The sequence below is a fragment of the Carcharodon carcharias genome, chromosome 13 (assembly GCF_017639515.1).
Source record: "Carcharodon carcharias isolate sCarCar2 chromosome 13, sCarCar2.pri, whole genome shotgun sequence".
Lineage (NCBI taxonomy): Eukaryota > Metazoa > Chordata > Chondrichthyes > Lamniformes > Lamnidae > Carcharodon > Carcharodon carcharias.
The window spans coordinates 104,536,478-104,555,055 of NC_054479.1; the positions used below are offsets into that span (position 1 = coordinate 104,536,478).

The 18,578-nt window shown below is 38.5% G+C and overlaps 1 protein-coding gene across 8 annotated transcripts in view; it reads right to left on the bottom strand.

Annotated features, from left to right (window-relative positions):
• anks1b (ankyrin repeat and sterile alpha motif domain containing 1B) overlaps positions 1 to 18,578 on the bottom strand; it is an 865,501-nt gene that overhangs the window by 844,151 nt on the left and 2,772 nt on the right. The window lies entirely within an intron of this gene.

Here is an 18,578-nt window from a genome sequence, read left to right on the forward strand (position 1 = left end):
GCAGATAAGTTTAAAGGTCCTAGCAACTTTGAGAAGCCAAGGAGAAGGTAGGTTTATAAGATAAGTGGGCAGGATTGGAGAAGGGTTAGGTGGTCAGTGGAGATGGGGAAATCAGTACTAGTTACCCAAGTGTTAGAAGTGGTTTTAATTCTAATCTTTTTGGGGGTAATTATTACTGTAAGACTGTACTTTTAGATGGTTCCGATTGCAGGACAATTGTCCATTGGAGAGAGAGAGAGGAGGGGTGGGAAGAGAAAGTGGGGGGCTCCCCAGTGCATCTTTGGAGTACCTTCCCAGTTACAACGCTCAAAAAGTTGCAAGCCATTGTGATCGTTTGAAATTTGGCATTCTTACGCTTGTCCTGATGAATGCAAGACTAAAAGCTTTGGCAACATGTGTCTCTTTTCAGCAATACACCACCAGCCCCTTTGGGATGCTTATCCTGGGACCATGCAGACTCTGGGCTGCAATTGTCAGACTTGAAGACCAAATGGATAGAGAGCTGCAGTACAATAAGAGTGCTGAGACACAGCCAAATGGCAGGACCAGTCATTCAACATATTACCTTCTCTCAGGATGGCAGTGCTTCAGGATCCTTAACACTTGCACATCAATGCCTTTCTTGGCATCAGAAAGCTCACTGGGCCAGAATGTCCCACAATTGCTCAAGTCAGACTCGAGCTCCTAGATGTCACAGGCCTCGAGCATCACAAGACCCATGACTGAGTCAGAGCAGCCTCCACTACTCTTTTTGCAGCCCTTGCGAGAATAGCTCAAGCTTTAGGTAAGACAGCATTAAAGACAGGCAATAGGGATTCCCAACAGGATGGTAATTACAGTTGGACATTTGCACAAGGCATGAAAATTATAATTATTTTTGAAAACTGAACAGAGAGTATTCCTGTAGTAGCTGGTGGCCCTGCATTGTCAATGCATATCAATGACAGTCTTCTGTTAAGAATGAAAGGCTAGGATACACATTGGATATGGCTAAATGCAGGGGAGCAAGAATCGTTCCGCTGAAGCATTTTTCAAAAAGTTGCTGCCAAATAACACTAGCTACAGGCAACTGTTGGAACCCACTCACTTCATGATCCTTTGTTATCAGCGTCCTCTCCCTTATCACACACGGTTCATACCCTCGAGTTGGTGGTGGTGAGCCACCTTCTTGAACTGCTGCAGTCCGTGTGGTGTAGGTACACCCACAGTGCTGTTAGGTAGGGAGTTGTGCAAAACAAAGAAAATGCCATCACCAAAAGGGCACAACTCAAATTGTGTGTCCAGTAAGGAGAGATGACGACTTCCATAGGGTAGGGGCAAGTAAACTTTGAGATTTTGTTCCAAAATATAAATCTGTAAAGGAACCAATTTTCTTCAAATGACAGCATTTCTAATAGAAATGTAACATATTTGGCATGGTCAGGATTTTGGAAACCTTTGATCAGTATTAGAATTGATTGTATATTTACCTCCCAAGACCACGTATCCAGTTACTGAGTACCATAAAAGCAAAATACTGCAGATGCTGGAAATCTGAAATAAAAACAGAAAATGTTGGGAAAAACTCAGCAGGTCTGGCAGCATCTGTGGTGAGAACAGAGTTGATGTTGACCTTCCTTCAGAGTTATACAGACTCGAAAAGTTAACTCTGTTTCTCTCTCCACAGATGCTGCCAGACCTGCTGAGTTTTTCCATCATTTTCTGTTTTTTACTGCTGACCATAGCTGCCCAGAATTCTAATTTCACTACTCAAAGATGGGTACACCTCCCATACAATTCATATTCACCATACATATTGCAGTTCCCTCATACCAATCTCATATCTGCATAATCATGTGCGGTGATGAAAATTTGAGCTAATATCAATGCCAAGATAGAAATGCAGCAGTGTGCACAACAGGGCACCAAGTACCTCCCCAAAATAATCATTTTGAGAATCAGACTAATGTTTGTAGAGATTTGCATTCATGAACAGGTCCACATGTCTTTAATTCAGCAACATGCTAACCAAGCAAATCTGAGGCTGGTGATTAACAGCTGCAATTTTCTATGGATGGAATAACTGAATGCTCAAGGCTTGAATCCATTCATCATAAAAGTCAATGCATTAATCAAACATTTAAAACAGTTAAATAGGAAGTGGTAAATGTGAGGTTCCACTCGCTCTTCCACCAACGCTGTCCATATATCAATCAGTTTAAAACAGGAAACACACGCACTTTTATTACTGTATAAAGAATATACAGTAAAAGGGTCAAATGGTTATATTTTACTATCTTCATTCAATCTGGCATAAATAATTGGGTTTCAGTTAATTAAAATTAAATATTACATTTACACAATCAGCTCAGCAGGTGCAAAGACAAAAGACAAGAATCCTTTTGGATGATGACCCCCCCTCAACTCCACACAGAATGTTACCCTGTCTTATCACTCTAGATGCTGATGTACCTCCTGTATATTTCTTGCTTTTTGCTTTGGTCTCAGGTTTTCAACTTGTGCTGCATTTTTAAATAAATACTCACCAAAATGTAGGAATTATTTCCTTTCATATTTTTATACCATTGCAGACAAAGGATGATCAAATTAGGGTGGCATCTCAAAGTGAAAACCTATCTGTATGATTTTCAACTATTGAATTATAGTTAAAAAAAACTGATTTGACCAGTTAACCACCGTTTAAGCTGCAGTGGAAGCTGAAAAATTAGAATACACAAATATATATTTTTGACTTCTTGGAAATATACTTAATATTCCACAGCAGAGGCTCCATCTGATTCTACCAATAAATGGTATGCATCGGCATTTTTTTTAAATGGGTACAACATATACGGTGGGAAATAGTTTAAGTGTATAATACTGAATTTATAATTCACATTCTCAATGACCTATGTTATAGAACAAACAACTGAAACAGATATAGATCACCCAATCAATATTTCCCTACAATACAATCATATATCTACAGCAAATTATTTCTTTCACTAACATATTCAGCTCCACCTGAAGGGATGGGAACAAGAGAGGGAATTCAGATAGGAGAGAAACAAAGCTGGCAGTGGTGGGAAGAAAAGTAGTGAGCAAAATTGAAAGGCAGCTGGAACAAAGGCCAGCAAAGAGAGTCAAAATACAGAAAAATGTTAAAAAAGGCAAAATTAAAGACACTCTGAATGCATGCTGCATTCGCAACAAGGTAGATGAATGGATGGCACAAGTAGAAGTAATGGTATGATCTAATTGCCATTACGGAGACATGGCTGCAGGGTGACCTAGACTGGGAACTAAATGTTCAAGGGTATTCATATTTAGGAAGGATAGGCAAAAAGGAAAAGGAGGTGGGGTGGCGCTGGCAAGAAAGGATAAGATCAGTACATCAAGAGAGAGGTCCTTAATTCAGAAGATCAGGACGTAGAATTAGTTTGGGTAGAGTTAGGAACAGCAAGGGGCAGACATTGGTAGGAGTTATTTATAGGCCAAACAGTAGTGGTAATGTAGGGCACAGTATAACTCAGAAAATCAGAAGTGCATGGAACAAGGGTAATATAGTAATCATGAGGGCTTCAATCTACATATAGACTCGGTAAACCAAATTAGCACTCATGTTATGGAGGATGAATTCCTGGAATGTATAAGAAATGGTTTTCAAGAACAGTTTGTTGAGGAAACAATGAGAAAGGGCTAATTAATAATCTCATTAGAACAAAGAGTGACCATAATGTAAAACTCTAAGTTTGAAAGTGATGTAATTCAATCCAAAACGAGGGTCTGGAATCTAAATAAAGGAAACTACATAGGTACAAAAGGAGAGTTGGCTGTGCTAGATTGGGGAACTACATCAAAAGATATGACAGTAGACAGGCAATGGCTAGCATTTAAAGAATTAATACATGGTTTACAACGTATCTACCATTCCTTTGAGGCACAAAACCCAACAGGAAATGTGATTCAATTGTGGCTAACAAGTTAAAGATTCTATTAGATCAAAGTTATAAAAGTTGCCAATAAAGTAATAAGTCTGACGACTTGGAGCATTTTAGAATTTAGCAAAGGAGGAATAAGAAACTAATAAAGAAAAGGAAAATAGAATGAGAGTAAACTAGCGAGAAACAAAATCAGACTGTAAAACTTCTATGAGTAGGTAAAAAGGAAAAGATTAGCAAAGACCCACTACAGGTACAGACAGGAGATTTTATAATGGAAAATAAGGAATTGGCAGAGAAACTAAACAAATAGTGTGTGTGTGTCTGTCTTAAAGGGGGAAGATACAAAAAACATCCCAGGAATATTAGAGAACCAAGGGACTCACAAGAATGAGCAACTGAAAGGAATTAGTATTCGTAAAAAGGCAATACTAGAGAAATTAATGGGACTGAAAGTTGATAAATCCCCTGGACCTAATGATCCACATCCCAGAGTATTGGAAGAGGTAACTGTAGAGATAGTGGATGCATTGGTGCTCATCTTCCAAAATTCTGGAACAGTTCCTGAAGATTGGAAAATAGCAAATTTAACCCCATTATTTAAAAGGAGAGAGAAAATGGGGAATGACTTACCTGCTAGTCTCACATTAGTAGAAAAAATGCCAGAATCTATTATAAAGGAGGTGATAATCGAACACTTAGGAAATAATGGTAGGATTGGGCGGAGTCAACATGGGTTTATGAAAGCGAAATCATGCTTGACAAACCTGTTTTGAGGATTTGTAACTAGCAGAATAGATAAGGGGATAACCAGTGGATGTGGTGCATTTGGATTTTCAGTAGGCTTTCAATAAAAACGTCCTACCAAAGAGGTTAGTAAACAAAATTAGAGCACATGGGATTGGGGGTAATATACTGGCATGGATTGGGGATTGTTAATGGACAGAAAACAGAGTATAAGGATGAGTCATTCTCAGGTTGGCAGGCTGCTTGGTACCACAAGGATCAATGCTTGGGCTCCAGTTATTCACAATCTATATCAATGATTTGAATGTGGAGACCAAACGTAATATTTCCAAGTTTGTTAATGACAAAACTAGATGGGAATGTGAGTTGAGGAGGATGCAAAGGTGCTTCAAGGGGATTTAGACAGGCTGAGTGAGTGGGCAAGAACATGGCAGATGGAAATATAATGTGAAGTTATCCACTTTAGTAGGAAAAACAGAAATGCAGAGTATTTCTTAAATGGGGAGAGATCAGGAAGTGTTGAGATCCAAAGAGACTTTCATTAGTCACTGAAAGCTAACATGCAAGTGCAGCAAGCAATTAGGAAAGCAAATGATATGCTGCGTCTTCATCACAAGAGGATTTGAGCAGAGGAGTAAAGCGGTCTTGCTGCAATTTTATACAGCCTTGGTAAGACCTCACCTGGAATATTGCATATAGTTTTGGCCTCCTTACACAAGGAGGAGATTGGGCCTATATTCTCTAGAATTTAAAGGAATGGGGGGCAATCCCATCGTAAATTCTTACAGGGCTCAAGGTAGGTGCAGGAAGGATGTTTCCCCGGTTTTGGGGTTGGGGGATTCTAGAGCCAGGGAGCAGAGTCTCAGAATAAGAGGTATGCCACTTAGGACTGAAATAAGAAGGAAGTTCTTCTATCACAGGGTGGTAAATCTTTGGAATTCTCCACCCTGGAAGGCTTTGAAGACTCATTGACTATGTTCAAGCCAGAGATTGATGGATTTCTAGGCAGTAAAGACATCAAGGGATATGGGGATAGTGCTGGAAAAAAGCATTGAGGCCTGAATGACCTACTCCTGCTCCTATTTCCCCACATTCCCATGTAACAGTCAGTAGCAAATCCCAGGCTCTTTCTCATGTTGCTCAGTAACCAGCATTAGGTATCCACAAATTAGAACTGAGAAACAAGCAATTCAGCTCAACCAGCTAGTGTCAGCAACTACCCTACACATGAGTAAATAATCCTTGTGTTTGCCTACCTTGTTCTCAAAGACTTTCAACCAGCCATCCAAACTTATGCAGAAGGTTTACAATTTCTGCCTTAATGAACCAGGGCAGTTAATTCCACGAGCCTGCAACTGTGTGTGAAGAAGTTTCTCCTGCCATCTGTTCTAAATTTCTTACCTTAAGTCTTGTAACTGGGCCCCTCAATGACTGGACACAATCTGCTTCCAATCTGTGTGTTCTGTCTTACCATAAATTTTAAACATTTCCATCATATTGCCCCATAATCTTTGATTTGCTAAGAAATAAACTCAATTTAAGTCTTTATTTGTATTTCTTCATTAAAAAAAGCATCCTAATCTGTATTGCACTAAATGTCAATACTTCTTCAATAGCATGTAGCCCAATGCTGTATACTGTACTCGAGGTTATTACACCTTAGCATTTATATTCTTTGCTTCACATGGGATTGTGCTTCCCAACAGGCCTAATGATAATACTGTTGTGATTCGATATGACTGCTCAGGTATTAGTATACGTCAAGGCTTGCTTATACTGAATGAAATATAACCACTGTCACAAATACAGATATCATTTCAGAACACAAAAGTGAAAGGGTTAATTAGCTCAAACACCCCAAACTCTCATAGTACATGCAAAATAATGCCCTACATTTTATGTCTCCATGATCAAACATGTTGGAGCACCACTATAAATCATTACGAATAAAGTGTTTAAAAATGTATGCTTTTTAAAAAGTAAAATGAACATTTACAAAAAGTCAAAACTGCAAAAAAGGTTATAACCACCCACTACCACAATTGCTGTTCAAGGACAGCATTATTATCCACCAGATCATCAATTCAGTCTGCTGCAAGAAGCCTGTTCACAGCTGATTAAACAGCCTGTGCAGTGAGCACTGAGAGCCAGTCTTTGCTTGTTTGATCTATTCAATCCAACAAAATAACACTGTCCCATCAAATCTGTCTCAGGAAAACCCGACCTGAAAAGCAAACACCAATAATGTCTTTTCCAAAACACCTATTGCTCAAGTTTTATTTATTTAATTTGTTCTTAATTGAGAATACCTTATTTTACAATTAGTACATTACTTTTGAATTATTCAACAACAGGAAAGGCATGTAATAAAATTTTCATTGAATGGTTCTTGCATACAACCTTAGTTAGATCTGGAAAGTCTTACTTGTGTTACATCCCTGATCATCTATTACATCCCTGATCATCTATTTGGGCATCTCCAACTAAAAAGAATTAGTGTCCAGAAGATGAAATTTTATCAAGGTCTACAGTGCACTGAACACAGTAATTTTTTAAAATAAATTCTGACTTTAGGGGTAGTCAGACCTGCTGCACCATCGTAATTCTTAATAATTTAATAAAACCATCTTTATCACATCATTAATTAATCCATAGGGAACATTTGATGATGGTCTCATAGCTTAGTATCAAGGAATAATGGATTATCGCACTGTATAGCTTTTGGGACTGAGAGCAGACTGCGAATTTAATGTGGAGAGCAAAACGATTCTTCTCTGATCGGCTTGAGGTCCAAAACATTAACAGTGCAGTGATAACTTTATCACACCGTCTGTCTGTACATTTAGTTTACAGCAGGGAATCGCCAAGAGTGGAGTCAGGAGAACTTGAGCCAAGGTTCTGGTAAAAAACAATAATTTTAATAACAAGGCTTGGAGCAGCCAATTGTAAGACTGGGGCTTCACTAGGCAATGAGCTCACACGCGTGCAGAGCTTTGTACAGATTGTGCATGTGAAACAGGGAGGAATCTGGGTACTTGACCTTTCACGCAAATACTCAGATGTGTCTGACATTTAAATAAATAAGATCAAAATAATTTTATTCATATATGTAGATGGTTTCACTGAGGCCAGAATATCTCACGGCAGAAAACAGATATTTTCTCAATAAAGAGATAAATTTATATTTTGCATAAAGCATCTGTTTACACTGAGATAAAAACAAAAAAACTGCGGATGCTGGAAATCCAAAACAAAAACAGAATTACCTGGAAAAACTCAGCAGGTCTGGCAGCATCGGCGGACAGACCTGCTGAGTTTTTCCAGGTAATTCTGTTTTTGATCTGTTTACACTGTCCTGGTTTCCTGTCATACCTGGGTATTACTTTTAATACTTTAGACTGAGGTACCATCATACTTCCCTTTCATCCCTCTTCCAAGTGCTTGGAGCCCTCCAAGGTTCTTTCCACTAAGTAATGCTTTCAGGAAAGTTTGCATTTTATACTTATACTTAAATATTTGACCTTGGTATGAGTTATTTTTCAACAATTATAACTTGATTCCTTACCCCATGTCAAATTTCCATGCTGTAACTTACACCCTCACACCTGCAAAGACACTGTAGTGCGATTATAGCTTGACAAGTTTACATAGGCAATTTTCATCATAAAAAATGTAGGAATCTATAATAACATAGACAACAAGAATTAAGGATCTGTAGATAGGAAGTGCAAACCGACGTAAAAGGTCTGGAAATTCCTGTAGAGGCACAATCTGAAAATTGCACCCAAAATTATGCCCATTCTGCCAATGTCATATCATGCCCTAAGTTTTTGAGACACTCATCAATACATGGCCAAAAGATAAAAATGGGTAGAAATCAGCATAAACAATTTGGGCCCAAGTAAAGTGAAGTCATACCATTTCACTTTATTATATTGCACCCACTGCTCACTATGTAGTCTCTTCGACAGTGGAAAGACCAAATGAAGATTGGGTTGTTAATTCATTCTGAAGCCAATTGATGAAGTAGGAAACCAGGCCAATCTCATAGTTAATGCTAGATTTGTTACAGAATGCGACATTATTAATGTCTGCCTCCTCCCTCGCCAACACCCAGTGTCCCAGAAGTCTTGCTTTATATGTGCACCAAGTACTGAATCAATGCCTTCCATCTGTATATCCTTAAACTTAATACATTCAGATTCCCCTCGTTTCTTTAAATCAAAATTATAAACAATATTTCAGCACAAATTGGAGAGAAAAAATGATATTCCATATTCTGTATACCACATCATAATGCAAGACACCCCTCTTCCAGGACTTTGATACTTTCTTTACACAAACATGTTTTCTTGTAAAGCAATCTGACAACTGATGACTTGCATCAACCCACTTGATCTTGCAAATTTCTTTTCTTTCTACCATGTTTTACACTAGCAAGGTCAATCGCTAACCTTTTTTTCCAGTAACAGCTTTTAATCAAACATATATTATTTGACAGGGAATAGCTACCTATATAACATTCAATGAACAAACCATTCTCAGAATGCCCCTTGCATAGAATTTCCCGTTAAATATTTGACAAGTACAACCCCATAACTATTGCTCCTCGAAGAACCAGTGTTTCTGCAGCTAAAATACTATTAACCACTCTGTTTTCTTAGCTTCCCAGGCCAACGTTCTCTATTTTTGCCCACCAAGATTATAATAAAACCCAACTGTACTTAATTCCCATCTGGAAGACTGGCATGAGAAGCATCAATTTCATGCATTGTGGATCCCCCCGCCAAGGCTGAAATCTCGAGTGTGCAGTCCTCTGCATTTTTTAAAAAAAGTTTTATTTGCCTTAAAATATTCTTGGCTGTAGTGTGGTTCACCACAGTATTTAGTTCCAATATATCAAAACTAACTTCTTGTCTTGTCTGAGTGCATAGCCAATTCAACTGTCCAATTAAGCTTCTTAACTGCTGTTGTTTCTTTAGGTGTAAAATAATCCTGATGACCTGCATGATTTATCAGGATATGAGTAATACTTTCACGAGAAGATTGCTGATTCAAGGTTACCCCAGATTTATTCTGCTTAATGTCTAAGCCTATATAAAGGACACTGAAATAAAAACAAAAAACTACAGATGCTGGAAGCCTAACTTCCAATCTTAAACTTCCCTTTAATTTTATGTATAACAAATAGCTCAAATTCTATTGAACTTCCCCATAGAAAATCAACGTGCATCATAAAGATGCCTGAGAGCTTCCTTTTGTTACCATTGCTGGATCTACTTTAAGTACAACGTACTTTCAGCAAGATGAATCTAACTGAGAAATACCATACTGGTCATCATTCAATACATACACAGATTTGTTTGATTTCCACATCTACCCAAGGAATTGTTTTTAAAAAAGCATCTGACATCTGATCCAAAAGGCTGTCTCTTTCTGAGAATTCTAAGGCCAGGAGTCTAACCATATGCAACACTTTAGCAAAATCCAGCAATTTGAATGCAAGGAATTTCTGCAATCTTTTATATAGTCTGTTAGAGTCCATGATATATTCCTCAATCGAATAACCATCCATCTTTCGAAATCTATCAAAAGTCTGACCATGTCATAGGCATCTAATAGATCATTTTATTTGTACACTTTTTCCATGAAACTTAATAGAACATCCAAACCTTCATCAGTATCTAACCGACAGGCATCCAGCTCACAAAATGTTTTGCTGCTGACTCTGCTTTTGTCAGGAAGTGACAATGCCAAAACTATATCTTGTTTTTTCTTCGGTAATGCTTTAACATGTGTTCACACAACCACTATTTTTCCAAGGTCCAGATTCAGAGAACAGTGGTGGGTAATCATACCCTTTTATACAGTTCTTCCACCAATTTTCACAAAAGTAACTCAGATTAGAACCTTCTGCCTGAAAAAAAATTCTTAGTTTCCTATCTTTACCTTTATGCAACCACTCTCTTCTACCATGTTAATTCATTCTAAAGCCAGTTGGAAGTAGAAAACCAGATGCCAATCTTTCACTTAATACTAGATTAATTACATGATGCAAAATCAGAAATGGCTGCCCCCTCCATAACCAACATCCAGTGTTCCAGAGGACTCTCTTTATATGTGCTCAAGGTACTTAATCAATGCCCTCCACCTGTATATCCTTAACCTTAATAATAAAATTAACATACCATTAATGTGGATGGCCTCTTTGTGAAACACCTCTGTTCAGTCCGCAAACATGACATTGTACCTCCCATGACTTACCATTGTAATTCCCCACTCCACTCTCCCTTTGACCTCTGCGCTCAACCCCCCACACTTTTCCAAGGAAGCTCAAAAAAAACAGCAACTCCTCTTCTAATTTGGGCACTTTACAGACTTATGGACTCAACGTTGAATTTAACAATCTCAGATCATAAAACTGTTCCAATTTTGTTTTGGACAGTCGTTGATACTGCTTCTGTTATTGACATTTACAGTTCCTCTACACCCATATTTTGTTTCTTTACATGTTTCATTACCAACCACTTTTTGCCTTACACCATATTCCCATTTAATCACTGCTGCCTTCCATCCTATCACAGAACTTACTTTTGTTCTTTCCTCTTCCCCACCCTGCGTTCCTTACCAGTGCACTTGTTTAAAAACTACTGTAATATTTTCAATTGTGATGAAAGATTGCTAACCTCAAAACGCTGCCTGTTTCTCTCTACACAAATGCTGTCTGATCTGAGTATTTTCAATGTTCTGTTTATAGTTCAGAGAGTTTCAGCATCCACAATGTTTTGCCTTTCACATCATGTATTCTTTCTTCTGTTAAAATTCAAGTTCCAACCCATTCAACCATTATTCATGCATATTAGGTGCAGTGCATTTAAGAACCTGCAAATCGAGAAAGCATTTCAATTTTTAATGTTACTTGCATGAAATACGTTCAAAAAAAGTACAGTGCAGGTCTCAGGAGGATACATTTTTTAAAAACTGAATAACATGCCAGAAAAATAACTGTTTCCTGCTGTGCCTAAAAAAATCATGACCATAAACTGAAGAGCCTCCAACAAGCACAATTATAGAAAATTCACATACAAGGTTCAGTAAATTGGGGTTGGAGTCATTTTCAAGGGTGATATTCCATTCATTCATCTATTGATCCCTCTTCCAGAAGATAAATGACCAGGCAAATTTGCATACATCACACTTGCACATATGCCTCCCACCCTAAATTCCACAATGTTTTAAGATGCTTATTTGTTTTATCCCATATTCCACATATCTCTGGGCACAATTATACAGGAAATTTCAGGCCAAAGTTTTTATTGTATTATGGATATAGTATCATAGTGATTCAGGGCATATGTTGTTTTAGAACAATGGGTTGTTACAAGGCTATGCCCCTTTATTTTTAAAAATATGGTTTTTCAACTGACTGGAACATTTGCAATTTGAACCGAGACAGAACAAATTGCTTAAAAAATGCAAGGCCTCAGTCCAAGGCGAGGGTGAGAAACCAACAAGTCACCCTCAGGTGGGTGTGAAGAGAGACATTTCCTATAACCCATTGAAACTCGTAACTGTCTAAGGAAGAGACATTAAAAATGCAAAGCACTGGATACCAAAGCAATGGCTGCCACGCAAAACCCCTTGGAAATACACAGTGGGTGGAGTATTTCAGGGCAAGGCTGCTAGCACTAGACAGAGATTGCAACTGACACAGGCCAGAAAGTCTTCAGCAAGGGAACAAGCCAAGGGCTCTTTCTCTCCCTCTCTTTTGGGATAATTGTGTCACCCGGTTCAAAAAGCCAACTCAACCAGAAAGTTACCAGTCAACCAATATCTCGTAATAATTATGACATCATCTACATCTGAGCGCACGCAAGAAACCAACTAGCCCAAATTGGCAGCAGTGTTTAAAATCTACCCTTCAAGGACAAAGAACACTTAAACGTATATTCTTTTACCTTTTTTTATTTGGACTCCAACTCCCTGTGCACATGTGTGGGCCCTAATGACTGCATGAGGGCCAAATGCTTGATGTTGCGTTTTATTATTTTCCCTCGGCTTTAGGGGTCAAGAAATTTCTTTGACTCAAGGAACCTTGATTGAGTAGGTCCTCATTGCTCACAACTTAAATAGTTAAATACATTCTGATTTGAAAATGACATATCTTTGTGGAAAAGAAACTTAAACCTTTGTTTGACCAACCAAGGAGGTTGTATAGAAGGGAGTCAGTTCATCCTCTCTCACTGGTCGTAACAGTGGTTATATCAACAATGCGAGACAGAGAACATGTTATAGAGTGTATTGCAGAAAAAGCACTGTATACAAAAAACCATACACTTAAAAAACCTACATTTATCCAACTTATGAAACTCAATAGCTTATAGTTTTAACCCCTACTATTGCTTTTAAATTTCAAGTTATGCTAAATATTAAAATTGTGTTTTGGTTTCTTCTTTGTTGAGGTATAAAATGCAATATTTTAGCAAAAATCATATTGTATTTCCCTTTGAAGCTGTCCCGAGACTAATCAGAGTAGCTCCTTACTTAGAATGCCATAAGATGTACAGTCCCATTCATTCAAGGGGCTACAGTTTTATTATGAAGATCAAGACACAATGGGCTAAATTTTATGAAACCCCACCCCCCCCCCCCACCCCCACTCTGGGGCACAGGCTGGCAGGTGGAGGGGGTGTAAAACTGCGCACATCAGAAGATCCCCTCTCCCACTGGCCAACTGAGTCTCAGCTACATAACAGCCATCTCCTACCACCGCTGGAATTTCATCCATGGCTTGGCAGGGGGTGGGCAGTGAAACATAGCTGGTGGGCTGGTGGCCAGGCAAAGGGGATAGGTGCCTACCTGGCTCCATCACGGCTCGCTTCCCTCTGGAATTGACTGCAGTACCAGCAGCAACAGACACCCCTGGTGAAGCTGGAAACAGAGCTGTCAGCCATTTGTTTGGCCGGCAGCTTTCAGAGGCAGACTTCCTCCTGATGAGAGCGGAAGTCTCACCTCAAGTCAATTAGCAACCCTACAGACGTCAGTGAAGAGATCTTTTTTTTGGGGGGGGGGGCAACTGGGCTTAAGCGTGTCATTATTGTACCTGATTCTCATTCCTTAGTTAACACTGGGTGGTTTGCCCATTTTTATTCTGATACATTTTTTTTATATAAAGGTCTGATAGAAGTAATTGAAATGGCCTGGTAGGGCAGTTAAGAGTCTACTATATCTCAGAGTCTGGAGACACATGTAGGCCAGACCAGGCAAGGACAAACAGGTTTCCTTCCCTAAAAGGACATTAGTGAACCAGTTGGGTTTTTAATGGCGATAGCTTCATGGTCACCAGGACTGATTCTAGTCTTTTTATACCAGCTTTAGTCAATTAACTGAAGTCAAGTTCACAAGCTGCCATTTGAAATCACATCACCCGATTATTATTTCAGGGCTCTGGATTACTAATCCAGTAACACATCGATTCCGCACCAGCATAAACTTCAGCCCAACAGATGGGTGCAGTAGAACAGTCATTGTGTTACTGGACCAGTAATCCAGCAGCCTGGAATATTCAGCCATACAAAAGACTCTGTTCTGTCGACTCAGTTTTTATTTAATGGCTTAAACCATTTAAAATGCTGTGCTTTGTATTTTTTTTTATTTTTCACAAGTCTCTTAAAGCGATTGTGTGGGGTCTGAGAGGATTGGGTAAATGAAAAGCAGCAGTCAAATTACCCATCTTCACTGAATCTTTCAAAATTTGAGTTTTTAAATCTGGCCAAAAATAAAAATCAATCAGCCTGGTGCTGTTATTTATGAAAAATATATCTAAAATATTCCCTTTTATTTGAGAAAACTGGGAAATAAAATGAGGCACTGTTGCTTCAATTTGCCATTTCATTTCACTAGTTTCACAGTGAAAGATGTCAAAAATCAAATCAGATGCAGTTATCCCAAAGACAGATTTAGGACCAAATAAGGCTTTAAGCCTCAGACAACATCTTCAACAAACACCATAATATTTTCTCAGATAATACTGGTTCAGATTGGAAGGAGGAGATTTCTATTATGAACCTCCTCCTCCATCTGCTGATCCAATTAAAACAGCAAGCTTGGTTAAGACAAGCAACTTTATTTGGAAGGGGTCAGAAGGTTGGGGTAAAACACTGGTGTGCATCATGCTGATGAATGCCAGCAATGAAAAATAACATCTTTTCCACATTTTTTTGCTATCAGCACCGAGTACTCAGATAAGACAGCCTGGGTGCAGACAAAAACTCCTGATAAATTTCCCAAACCTCAAAAGCATCTACCCCCATCCCTCTCCTCCAACTGCACCAGTGTATTCTCTGTCCCATTCTACCCACGCACCACCCCCCCCCCCAAACCCCACAATTTGCACCAATCAAAACTGTTATTTTATATAATTAAAGCATTTATAGCTATCATAAATTTCTACAGCTACAGAGATAACATTTGGATAACACATGTTAGCAATGCAACTGTGAGTTTAGCTCAAGTTAGTGAACTTTCACCTGTGAAAATTGTGGATTCAAATCCCTCTTTGGGCCATACTCGCATTTCAGTGCAGTATTGAGGGAATGCTGTATTGTCAGCAATATCACGCTTTGGATAAGAAGTTAAGCCAATGCCCCATTTGGGCAAATGTAAAAAATCATAAAGCACTGTCTGAATAGCAACGAGCCCTTCCATTGTTCTGGCCAACATTCTTCCCTCAGCTGCATGACCAGGATTAAAAAAACATTAACTGATCATTAATATCATTTGCTGCTCAAAGGACTTCACTGAACAAAGTTGGCTGCAATGTTTCCCAACATAAAAACAATGACTGCAATTCAAAATTTAATATATTGGCTGTGAAACAAAGATAGCCTATAACTAGATGCTATTTAAATACAAGCTCTCTTTCTCAGTATCATTTGTCCCACTATCTGTACATTTATTGAAAATTGTTTACAGGTTTTGAAGGCCACTTTGCAGGATTAAAGTATACTTTAATAATCTTTTCCATTCGAATAGTGATGATATGCAAACCTTCATCCTTCTAATATCACCACCCTCCAATGTTCAACTTCATTTATCCCCATATGCTCTACACTGGTTCTGTCTTTTGCATTTACTTATTTGTCTCCATTGTACTTCCTTCATTGTTTTGTTTGCTTTCTATTTTGAATTACTTTCAATACCCATCACTTCCAATATCTATGCAGCTTGAACAGACTGACATTCAACTTTAATTTCCTTAAAGTTTGTTCAAACCTCTTAAATGGAACTAAAAACAACTACAAACCTTTCCCCCCTTAACTGTTGGCATTTCTTATTTTTTTTTTCCTCTGTACTCAAATGGATGTCCCATGTCTTCTCTATTGCTAGCACTGCCTCAACAAAAAAAAAAGCTATAGTGCCTCTCTTGTGGTCCATATTTTCCTTCAACCTCTCAACACTAAGTCCAAGAGTTGAATACTGTTCCCACTTCTAACCTGCCCAGGTGACAAGCTTTTTGCTGCATCTATGAGGCAACCAAACCCTCATCTCTATTGAACAACTCAACTATTTTATTAACACTTCTATGTTCAGTTGCTTGAAGATTTCTCTTTTGTTCATAGTAAACTGCAAAATATATCATTCTACATTTGTGTGTTCATTGTGTTAACATTAAGATTCAAAGCACTATTTCTCTACTAGGATATCAATACTGCAGAATAGTATTCACATACACCCAGTCTTCCTTCTCCAGGTACATAATTGAACACCTTGGCATCACCTATTCAGTATTTCTTATTCTGCCTTGTCTTCTTTCCTCTTCAAACTTAGTGTCATGAACTATGAACCTTTGTTCATTTTGTCCCTTGCACTTGTTTTCCCATTAAATAAAAAATTCAAACTCGATTTGATCTCTTGGCAAATTTTCAACTTTTTACCTTTAATGTAAGAACAAACTCAACTATTTAACAAGAAGACAAATTTAACACTGAACTTTTAAATAATAGCTAATATGTTTAACAACAGGCTGTAACGGATAGATTAATGCATTATAATACTAAAGAAAGAATGTACACTGCATGGTCTTTTTAAAAAAATGACCTGCGACAAATAAAACTACAAAAACCTTAATTGTTTCCATATATGGAGCACAAGTAATTTATACTGAAGACTTTATCAGCTACTAAGTTTCCTTTCTGAATAATACATGTTTGCATCAAGATGCATTAAGTATTAGGAACTTATTTAGTTCTTCATGGTCAACCAGCTTTTGATCAAGGACAGATGGAATTAAAATAACTTCTGCTATTGCTTTGTTTTTCCCAAACCATTATCAAACTACATACTAATGCTTGAACACTTAAGTGAACTTACAAATAAACTAAGTCATACTCCAAGAATTACAAAGCAATGCAGTTGACATAATTTACACATACTTCACACCATTTCAGTTTTCTTTTCAATACTTTGGTCCTTCCAGCTTGTCTCTAATTTAGAGATCATTGATTGTCTCTATTGGTTCTGAAATATCTTCTACTAAAGAAGTACAATATAAAAACATGCTGAAATTGTTGTAAACTTCTGTAAGGTAAAAACATCTCCACTGTCATTACATGTCAACTGTTGCAGGATGTTGGTTACAGTTGGTAGGTCTGAAATAATCTTTGTAGTCATACTTGGGTTAACCCAAGTCTTTATTGACTCAAAACTATTTACACATATACGTAAAGGGTACAAGCTAGGTGCTGTCTCCACGCTTGCTGGTACACACTGCTCTGTCTAACACTAGACTGACCCTGGGTGCAGGTCATGTGCTCTTACAGCACTGCCTGGGCAGTACTGTACTCCCAGTCCCACATAAATCCTATACTATGCCTCCCCCAAGTCTTTATCCAATGCATTTTAAGTGATTATAGTTTACATCTTACATTGTCACTACCACATCTCTCAGCTCAAGTCCTTGAATTAAAAAGGTACAGGCAGTCTGGAACCCTTCCATATCTCATTCGCGCTACTGTCGGAGGATTGGTAGGTTCTGTCATTACTGGTTCTAAAAGCAGGTTTGGAGGTTGATCTGGCACCTGGGTATGTTATCATTCTTTTCTTCTATTCTTTCATGTTGAACCGCACTTGATCATTTCAGCTATTGCACTAATCGGCAGTTGTCACCCTAACTCGTTTCTTGCGAGGTGGACGAGTAGTCTGCTCACCACCTTGTCATTTCTTTCACTTCTTCCATCGTCATGTGGGTTGTGGCGATGTCCTCTATGATGAAGGATGAGTTTTCCTATGACTAGAATGCGGTTTAGTGGTATGCTCACCTCTGCGTTTTGCTGTCAGCAATGGATGGATGCTACCAGTTTCCAGCATCTTTTGTGGCTTTGGCATGCTGGCTGGGAGTTGCAACATACATTCGCTGGTTGGAGTGTTGACCTGCTGTACCATTGTCAGAGCTGGAGGTTGAGGCTCATCAGACTGCTGGCTGCTGTCTTTTATATCCTCCGCTGGAGGTGTCATTATTACCTCCTGGGTGGTTGGCTGGTCTGACCAATGAAGGTTTTCTAGCACCTGTAATGAGAATTAACAAACCTGCTCTGCAAAGAGAGAAGACTATACAGCACTGAAGTCCCAGTCAGGATGCTCGTTTTGTTTGAACTTGCGGTTCTCTATAATTAACGAAACCGCTGCCATCATGTTGTAGGGTGTTGGTTACAGTAAGGCAGGTCTGAAGCATTCTTTATAGCCATACATAGTTAACTAAGTCTTTACTGGCTCTTAAAATTATTTACAAATATACAGTAAAGGGTACAAGCTAGGAGCTGTCTGCATATTTACTGGTACACATGGCTCTGTCTAACACTAGACTGACCCTGGGTGTGGGTCATGTGCTCTCTTACATCACTGTGTGGGCGG